Below are 10,075 nucleotides of genomic sequence, written 5' to 3'. Positions count from 1 at the left end.
GGTATATAGTGGTCAAGAAATAAATGGTGTCCTGCCAAGGTTCAGCTAACAGTGGGTCCACTGATTCATGAACCCACTTGGTGGTCTTCCCCGATTCTCAAATGTGTCATTGAGATTGACATATTTTTTATTTGGTGTAAGTCCCACATGAGGAAGACCAAGTAAGGAAAGCTTCTGACACTGGCCACTCCCTACCTACACTCTAGCCAAGACAGCAAATAGAAAACATTGTAGCATTCCATGGGAACAACAGAAATTAGTACCACACATAGGAATCTAAAGGGTGCAGGACTGGTGGTCTTCATTTTATCTCTGCTTAATTCGCCAAGCTGGTCCCTGCAGAACCATTAAGATGATCACAAGCAACAAAAGAAAAAGTAGATAAATTGGATTCCATCAAAATTGAAACATTTTCTAATCAAAAGATACAATCAAGAGAGTGAAAAGACAACTCATGGAATGCGAGAAAGTATTTGCAAATTATACATCTGATGAGAGTCTAGTATCCACAGTATATTTTAAAATTCTTACAACTCAGTAACAAATAGGTGACCCAGTTTAAAAACTGGCAAAGGACTTGAATAGATACTTCTTCAAAGAAGATATATGGGTGACCAGTAAGCACACGAAAACATGCTCAGTCTTTAGTCATTAGGAAAATATGAGGGCTGTCCGGAAAGTGTCCAGCCATGAAACTGTTCTCATTGCATTAACGATGGCTGGACACTTTCCGGACAGCCCTCATATAAATCAGAACCACAATAGATACCACTTCAAACCCAATGGGATGACCATAATAATACTTTTTAAAAGGAAAAGAAAAAGTATGTGGAGAAATTAGAACCTTGTACAGTGCTGGTAGGATTGCAAAATGGTGTCATTGCTTTGGAAAACAGTTTGGTGGTTGCTCAAAAAATTAAACATAGAATTACCATGTAACCCAGCAATTCCATTCCTAGGTAAATACTCAAAAGAACTGAAAACAGGTGTTCAAACAAAAACTTGTATATGAATGCTAATATCAGCACTATTCAATAACCAAAAGGTGGAAACAACCCAAATAGTCATCAACTGATGAATGGAAAAACAAAACTGTGGTATGCCCATAAAATGGAATACTATTTATCCAAAAAAGGAATGAAATACTGAAATATTCTACTAATGGAATAAACCTTGAATAAAGTGAAAGAAGCCAGACACAAAAGACCACATCGTTACATTTATATAAAATTTCCAGAATAGGCAAATCCATAGATACAGAAGGCAGATTTGTGATTGTCAGAGGCTGGGGAAAGGGAAAAACGGTGCATGATTGCTTAATATGTATGGAGTTTCCATTTGGGGGGGTAAAAATGTTCTGGAAATATATAGTGGTTATGGTTGCACAATATGATGTTTGTACTTAATGCCACTGAATTTTATACTTTAAAATTGTTAAAATGGTAAATTTTATATGTATTTATATTCACAAAAAATCCACAAAAAGTGTGTGATAAAAATTCTTAGCAAGTTAGTAATGGGAGGGAGGAATCACCTCAATTTGATAATCTACATCTATTAAAAAACCTATGGCTATTAGCATGGTTAATGAAAGCCTGAGTGCTTTCCCCCTAAGATTGGGAGAAAGGTAAGGATGCTGCTCTCACCACTCTTCTTCAACATAGTACTGGAAGTTCTAGCCATTATAATAAGGCAAGAAAAAGAAATAAAAGGCATCATCCCAGCACGGTGGTTCACACCTGTAATGCTAGCACTCTGGGAGGCTGAGGCAGGAGGATCACTTAAAGTCAGGAGTTTGAGACCAGCCTGAACAAGACTGTGACCCTGTCTGTACCAAAAATAAAAAAAATTAGCCTGGTATTGCGGTGTGTGCCTGCAGTCCCAGCTACTCTGGAGGCTGAGGCAAGAGGATCACTTGAGCCCAGGAGTTTGAGGTTGCAATGAGCTATGATGATGCCACTGCACTCTACCTGGGGCAACAGAGCAAGACTCTGTCTCAAAGTAAACAAAACAAAGCAAAACAAAAAGAAAAAACATAAAAAGCATACAGATAGAAAAGAAAGAAATAAAACTGTTCCTCTTTGTAGATGATGTGATCGTCTATGTAGAAATTCTTAAGGAGCCTACAAAAAATCTTATAATACATAAGTGAATTCAGCATGATCACAGGATACAAGATCAATTCACAAAAATTAATCATATTTCTATATATCAATGAAAAATATACCTACCCATTTAAAAATGCAGTATCATTTACAATCATTCGAAACAAAATTATATACTTAGGTATACACTTAACAAAAACGTACAGAATCTGTATGCTGAAAGTTACCAAATGCTGATGAAAATATTTTATAAAAGATGTAAATAAATGGAGAGACATACCAAGTTCATGGATTGGAAGAGTCAACATAATAAAGTTGTCAATTTCTCCCATATTGATCCATAGATTTAATGCAATTTCTATCAAAATTCCAGAAAATTTCTTTTGTAGACATAGGCTTATTTTACTTTATATGAAAAAGCATTTGCCCTAGAACAGTTAAAATAATCTTAACAAAGAAGAATAAAGTGGGAGGAATTACTCTACCTCGTACTAAGCCTTACTATATCATTACAGCTATGAAGAAGGCAGGATATAGACAGTACAAGATACATGGATCAAAGAAACAGAAGGTAATCCCAGTAATGGACCCACACAAGTATGCTCAACTGATTTGGACAAAGCTGCAAAAGCAATTCAACAGAGGAATCTTGCAACAAATGGTCCTGGAGACAGGGAACATCCATATGACAAGAAAAAGGAACTTCAACTTAAGCCTCACACCTTATACAAAAATTAACTGAAAATGGATCATAGACTTAAACATAAAATATAAACTTATAAAACTTATAGAAAAAAAATGGAGAAAAATCGTTGTGTTTCTTTTTTTTACAGAATAGAATATACATATTATATAAACACATAAGCTGTTCAACATCATTAGCCTTTAGGGAAATGCAGATTAAAACAGCAATAAGATGCTACTACATATCAATAGAGTGGTTAAAATAGAAACTATTATAGTAACAACACCAACACTGGTGATAAAAACTGTATCACACCTATCATGCTGGTAGGACGGTAAAATGGTACAGCGGCTGTGGAAAATAGTTTGGCAAGATGTTTAAAAACTGAACACACAGCTACCACATGACCCAGCAATTTGCACTTCTGGGCATTTATCCTAGGAAAATGAAAGTTTATTTTTATCAAAAACAAACAAATAAACCTATATACAAATGTTCACAGTAGATTTGTTTACAGTATCCCCAAACTGGAAACATCCTAGATGTCCTTGAGCAGGCGAATGGCTGGACAAACTGTGGTACCTATGTACTATGTGTATGCTTGGGCTGCCGTTACAAATACCACAGACTGCATGGCTTCAACAACAGATCTTTGTTTTCTCAAAATTCTGGAAGCTGAAAAGTCCAGGATCAGGGTTACGGCAGGGTTGGGTTCCTGGTGGCGGCGCTGTCCCTGCCTTGCAGACAGTCACCTTTCTCAGCATATCACGTGGTGGAGAGAGAGAGATCTCTGGTGTCTCCTACTCTTCTGTGAGAATCCCAGTTCCCTGGGATCAGGGCTGCACCCTTATGACTTCATTTAACCCTAAGCACCTCCTCAAAGGCCCTCTCTCCAAATACAGTCACCGGGGGAATCAGGGCCTCAACATGGGAATTTGAGGGGACACGGTTCAGTCCACAGCACTATGAGACACTGCTCAACAAAAAAGGAACAAAGCATGAACTATTATTACATGCAACTTGGATGTCTCTCCGGAGAATTATGCTGAGTGGGGAAAAAAGCCAATCCCAAGAGAGCTATGTACTACATTATTCCATTTGTGAAAAATTTTCGAATTGAAAAAATTTTAGAAACAGAGGACTGAGTAGTGGTTGCCAGGGATTAGTGCCATCACTAATGGGGGCGGGGAGTGGTTATGAATGGAAAACACGAGGGATCCTTGTGGTTTTAGGACTGTCCGGTATCTCGAATGTGCTGGTGGCTACGCGAACCAACAGCGATGGCAACATCGTAAAGAACCTTACACAAACAATGCGCGCACACGCGAGTATGGTATAACTAACACTGGGGAAACTGAGACCGGCGGATTACATCAGTGTCAGTATCGTGGCTGTGATATTGTACTATAGTTTTCAAGGTGTTACCACTTGGGGAAACCGGGAAGGTTGTATATGAGATCTCTCTTGAGTTTTTTCTAACAGCTACGTGTGAATCCATAATCATCTCAATAAACATTTCAATTTTAAAAATATGTAATAATGGTGGACGCCTTTTTTGGCCTCCACCCATCTGCTCAAAATAAACAGCATTTTGCTACAAAACAAACAAACAAACTAATAATGTAGTTTGCAAATTGTCTGTGGGCCATGTTGACAGAGTTCTGTTCTCTTTCGTACGACCCCAAAACCTTTGCACTGTCCGCTTGTATCCTGATGTTGACTCGAGTACATTGTCAGCCGTCTAAAGCAGAGATTAGGAGACTGCGATCCACAGGCCAAATCTCGTCCACTCCCTGTGTTTGTAACATTTTGCTGTAGTTAAGAGGGTGGATTCATTTACATATTGTCTATGGCTCCTTTCACACTACGATAGCTGAGTTGAGTAGTTTCAACAAGGACTGTGTTGCTCATAAAGCCTAAAATACATATCTCCTGGCCCTTTACAGAAAATCCATGCTGACCCCTGCTCTAAAGGAGTAACAAATAAAACATATTTTCTCAAATTGTACAGAGTTTGAACGTTTCTATCAAGAAAGTAAAGAAAATATTTAAAAATTAAAATTATTTTGCCTGTTTTCAGTTACTTTTAAATATTCAAAATTATCTCAAAATTAAAAGTCAAAACATAAATTGTAACTAATGGATATTGCAGTTTTATATTAAAATTATTGAAATAATGCTGTCTGCTTCAATAATACCATTTTGAAATGTGAAAATATTTTAAATATTAGTAAATATGTTCAAAAAATATAACTATTAGCAATTCTTGTTTGTTATCAGTGTAAAGAATCAGCATTGTGTCCTCCCCCTTGTTACATCTGGTCCTACGAGTATAGAAATTCACGAGTAATAATAATTGTTCATTATTGCGAAATGCTCTTCAGATGCCACATGCAAATGCTATGAATACCGTGCTAATTCATGAGCATCAAGATCCACGAATTAGAACAGCAACAAGAGTGAGAACCAGGAAGCTCCATGCTGGGAAACAATACTGCATTATGCAAGAATCTATTGTATCAATACTATCTCCAGGGGAAGGGTTTGACAGGTTAATTAAGTAGGTTTTTCTTTTGTAAAAGTGTTCCCACCACTCAAATCCTCCCTGCTCTCTGAAGCCAACTCTGTCTCCAGTGTTGGCATAAACAAAGTTTATGGCATTTGGAAACAGCTACCTTTTTTTTCCTCTTCCATTTTATTACCCTCTTAGCAACATCTCCCCATTTTCCACACCTTCCAACCTCCTCCAGCCCCTGGCAAACACCATTCTACTCTGCCCCTGTGAGTTCAACTTTTTTTAGATTCTGCATGTAAGTGAGATCAGGCAGTGTTTCTCTTTCTGTGCCTGGCTTATTTCATGCAGCATCATGTCTTCCAGCTACATTCATGTTGTTGCAAATGACAAGATGTCTTTCTTTGTTGAGGCTGAGTAGTGTTCCACTGCGTGTGTCCACCACAGTTTCTTTATTCATTCATCTGTTGATGGACACTTAGGTTGGCTCCATATCTTGGCTATTGTAAGTAGTGTTGCAATGAGTATGGGAATGCAGATATCTCTTTGACAAACTGACTTCAGTTCTTTTTGGATATATACCCAGAAGTGGGATTGCTGAATCATATGGTAGCTCTAATTTTAATTTTATGAGGAACTTCCATACTGTTTTCCATATGCCTGTACTAATTTACATTGCCACCAACAGTGTGCAAGAGTTGCTTTTTCTCCATGTTCTCACTAACACTTGTTATTTTTGTCTTCTTGTTAATAACCATTCTAACAGGTGAGAGGTGCTATCTCTTTGTGGTTTTAATTTGCATTTCCCTGATGACTAGCACTGTTGAACATTTAAAAAATATACCTCTCAGCCATTTGTATGTCTTCTTTTGTGAAATGCCTATTCAGGTCCTTTGCCCATTTTTTAGTTGGGTTACTTGTTTTTTCTATTGAGTTGTTTAATTTCCTTATGTATTTTGGATATTAACCCCCTATCAGATGTATGGTTTGCAAATATTGTCTCCCATTCTGTAGGTTGTCTCTTTACTCTGTTGATTGTTTCTTTTGCTGTGCAGAAGCTTTCTAGCTTTCTAGCAATCCCATCTGTCTATTTTTTTATTTTTGCTGCCTGTGCTATTGGGGTCATATTTAAAAAAATCAGGCCAGGTGCAGTGGCTCACACCTGTAATCTTAGCACTCTGGGAGGCCGAGGTGGGAGGATCACTCAAGGTCGGGAGTTCAAGACCAGCCCAAGCAAGAGCGAGACCCCATCTCTACTACAAATAGAAAGAAATTAGCCAAACAACTAAAAATATATATAGAAAAAATTAGCTGGGCATGGTGGTGCATGCTTGTAGTCCCAGCTACTTGGGAGGCTGAGGCAGAAGGATTGCTTGAGCCCAGGAGTTGGAGGTTGCTGTGAGCTAGGCTGATGCCACGGCACTCTAGCCTGGGCAACAGAGCCAGACTCTGTCTCAGAAAAAAAAAAAGAAAGAAGAAAGAAAGAAAGAAGAGAGAGAGAGAGAGAGAGAGAGAGAGAGAGAGAGAGAGAGAGAGAGAGAGAGAGAAAGGAAAAAGAAAAAAAGAAAAGAAAAAGAAAAAAAAGAAAAAAATCATTGTCCAGATCCATGTCAAAGAGTTTTTCCCCATGTTCTCTCCTAGGAGTTTTACAGTTTCAGATCTTACATTTTAGCCTTTAATCCATTTAGTTGATTTTTATATATGGTGTGAGATAAGGGTCCAATTTCATTATTCTGCATATGGATATACAGTTTTTCCAGCACCATTTATTGAACGGACAGTCCTTTCCCCATTGTGTGCTCTTGTCACTTTTGTCCAAAAGCAGTTGCATGGATATGTTTCTAGGCTCTCTATTCTGTTCCAATGGTCTCTGTGTCTATTATCATGCCAGTGATGGGGTCTTGAGATCATAACACACAGAAGCCTCAAACTCCTAGCTTCAAGCAATCCTCCTGCCTCAGCCTCTCCAGTAGCTGGGATTACAGGTGCCACTCTGCCTGGCACTACCATGCTGTTTTGATTACTATATCTGTGTAGTATATTTTGAAATCAGGTAGTGTGATGCCTCCTGCTTTGTTCTCTTTTGCTCAAGATTGCTTTAGCTATTGGGAATTCTTTTGTAGTTCCATAAAAATTTTGGGATTTATTTTTCTATCTCTGTGAAAAATATCACAGAGATATTTTGATAGGGATTGCATTGAATCTGTAGATTGCTTTGGGTAGTATGGATATTTTAACAATATTAATTATCCAATCCATGAACATGAGATATCTTTTCATTTATTTCTGTCTTCTTCAATTTCTTTCATCAGTACTTTATAGTTTTTGGTGTATAAATCTTTTACCTCCTTGGTTAAATTTATTCCTAAGTATTATTATCTTTTTGATACTATCATAAGCAAGATTGTTTTCTTGATTTCTTTTTCAGATGGTTTGCTGTTAGTGTATAGTAACCACTACTACTACTGCTGATTTTTGTATGTTGACTTTATATTCTGGAAGCAGCTGCCTTTTGTCTTGAGGACACAGGGTAGGAGATGTGGAGAAGCAGGTCCCTGGGGCATAGCTGGTCTTAGTCATATGAACAAAAGTTCTCTGAAGAGGAATTTGGAGGAAAGAGACTTTATTCTAGTGAGCAATTTTCAGGCTGTTGTGGGGCGACGCAGTCTTTGGTGTAAAGGGAAGATGTGTTCTAGAGAACAAAGGGAGGGTCCAAGTTTTATAGTGAAAGTTTCCACCCAGGTTCCCAGTCAGGTCTGTTTTATGCAAATGAAGGATTCAAACTTACTTAGATGTTAAAGGTCAATATAACTGGGTTCTGATTGGTCGATAAAGCTGAGCCCTGATTGGTCAATACAGCTAATCCTGATTGGTTGGTTCAGGTGAGCTCTGAAAGTCCCAAAGTTAAACAGAAGTGTGGGTTTTCTAGGAACTTAGAGTATGTGTATAACCTCTCGTCACCAAATGGCTATTTGGTTCTATTTAAAATTTAGGCCCAGTTAGCCACTTGGGATCCATCTTGAAGAACTGGCTCTTTCAGGTTCACATTTGTTCATAGTCACGTTTAGGGGAGCGGTAACTATTACACTGTGACACGCTGCATACTGAGTCCCAGGTGACAGAGGTGGTCCTGTGTTTTTAATAAGTGTGTGTGTGTGTGTGTGTCCAGGTAAAAGGCCCCTCCTGCCCAAGTATAACAGTGGTACAGGCTCAGCCTCCAGGGGAAACCCCTTGACCCCCGGGCAGTTGGGTTTTTAAATTGCATAATTAGGAAAGCACTGGCTCCTGGACAACCTAGTGTAAGAGCAAAGGTAACTCCATGACAGGCTGGGCTTCCTGGAATAGGCCTAAGTTTCCGTTTCCCCAGCGCGGGCCCTCCCCTTCCCCGAAATGAGCCGATGACCACCGGAGGATCCCGAGACTTGGAGCTGACCAATCAGGAGTTAACACGACCATGGAACTGACCAATCAGGAGCTGACACGGTCAGCCAGTCTTGAAGGAACAAATGAACTGAGGGAGGGAGGGGGGATGGTGTGCACGGCGTATGTAGCCCACTGGAAAGTATAAAAGCTTAGTTTTACCCCAGGGCGGGGTCCTGGTTCGTGGAGAGGCCACTGCGTTGGTGCTCTGGGACTTGGACCCTAGCTCGAGCTAGCCAGTCAACTCCTTTGCCTTTTGCAGCCTCGGTGACTCTGCCTCTCTGTTCCTGGGGCCGCGGGAAACCGGTTCTAACACCAGGCTCCAGCCCTTTCCTGCCAGCTGAGGGTTCATGACTTCAGGAGAGACGCTTTGGTGAGATGGGGCTGGGGGCTGTGCCTTCCAGTGTCCCAGGATGGATGGACTTGAGCTCTGGCTGTAGCTGGTTTCTGGGGAACTTCACAGGAAGCCAACTCTTTTTCTGGAAGGCCAGTCTGAAGGGAATCAGTCTCAAACGAGCTAACCCTTGAAACCACCCTTTATAAAATTAATAAAGGGCCACAAGGTGGGACTGTGGTAGGGGCCTGGACTCTGAAAGGTATAGGAACAGGTAAGATATATATATAACCAGACATTGTCCCCTAGTTTGCTTTCCTATAATTGCTACTCAGGAGTCACTTAGCTGATGGTCATGAAGATTCTTAGCTTTCTCCATTGATCCCATAGATGACATCACCCTTGTGAAACCTAAGGCTAGTTTTTGTTCAACAAAGAAAAACATTGAGCGTATTTGCAAGGGAATGATTATAACAATTCTCCAACTGGGGAAGGAGGGAAGTGAGCAAAGAGGGAAACCAGGGACAGTGCCAAGGTGGCACCAAGGGACTGTCGGGGTGGGGAATTCTAGGGGCAAAGGGAAAACTTCCCCATCACCCTCGGAGGATTCACTGAAAAATTAACTCACAATAAAGCAGATCAATAAGAGAAAAGCTATATAAATTTATCTTAACGTGTATACATGGGAACCCTTGGACAATGGACATTCCACTCTTTAATGAGGTACAGAGATTTCTAAAGAATGCGGGCTTGAAAGAAGAAAAGCCGGTTTGGGAGGGAGAAAGGAAGAGGCTTGAGTGGTCTTGTTTTGTAAATGAAACCTTAAAGGTAGCAGCCCTCGGGGAGAATAGCTGGTGTTCTTTTCAGACCTCAAAAGGTGTCAGACTGTCAGTTAATCTTTTCTAGACCTGGCTGCATTCTCTACAGATGTGACTTTCCCCTCACAACAGATGGTTTTGCAGTGTGAGATTGTGGCAGCCATCTCAAAATATGTCCAAGAAATATATTTTGGTGTAAAA

The sequence above is a fragment of the Lemur catta genome, chromosome 2 (assembly GCF_020740605.2).
Source record: "Lemur catta isolate mLemCat1 chromosome 2, mLemCat1.pri, whole genome shotgun sequence".
Lineage (NCBI taxonomy): Eukaryota > Metazoa > Chordata > Mammalia > Primates > Lemuridae > Lemur > Lemur catta.
Note: the sequence above shows the minus strand (reverse complement) of the source record.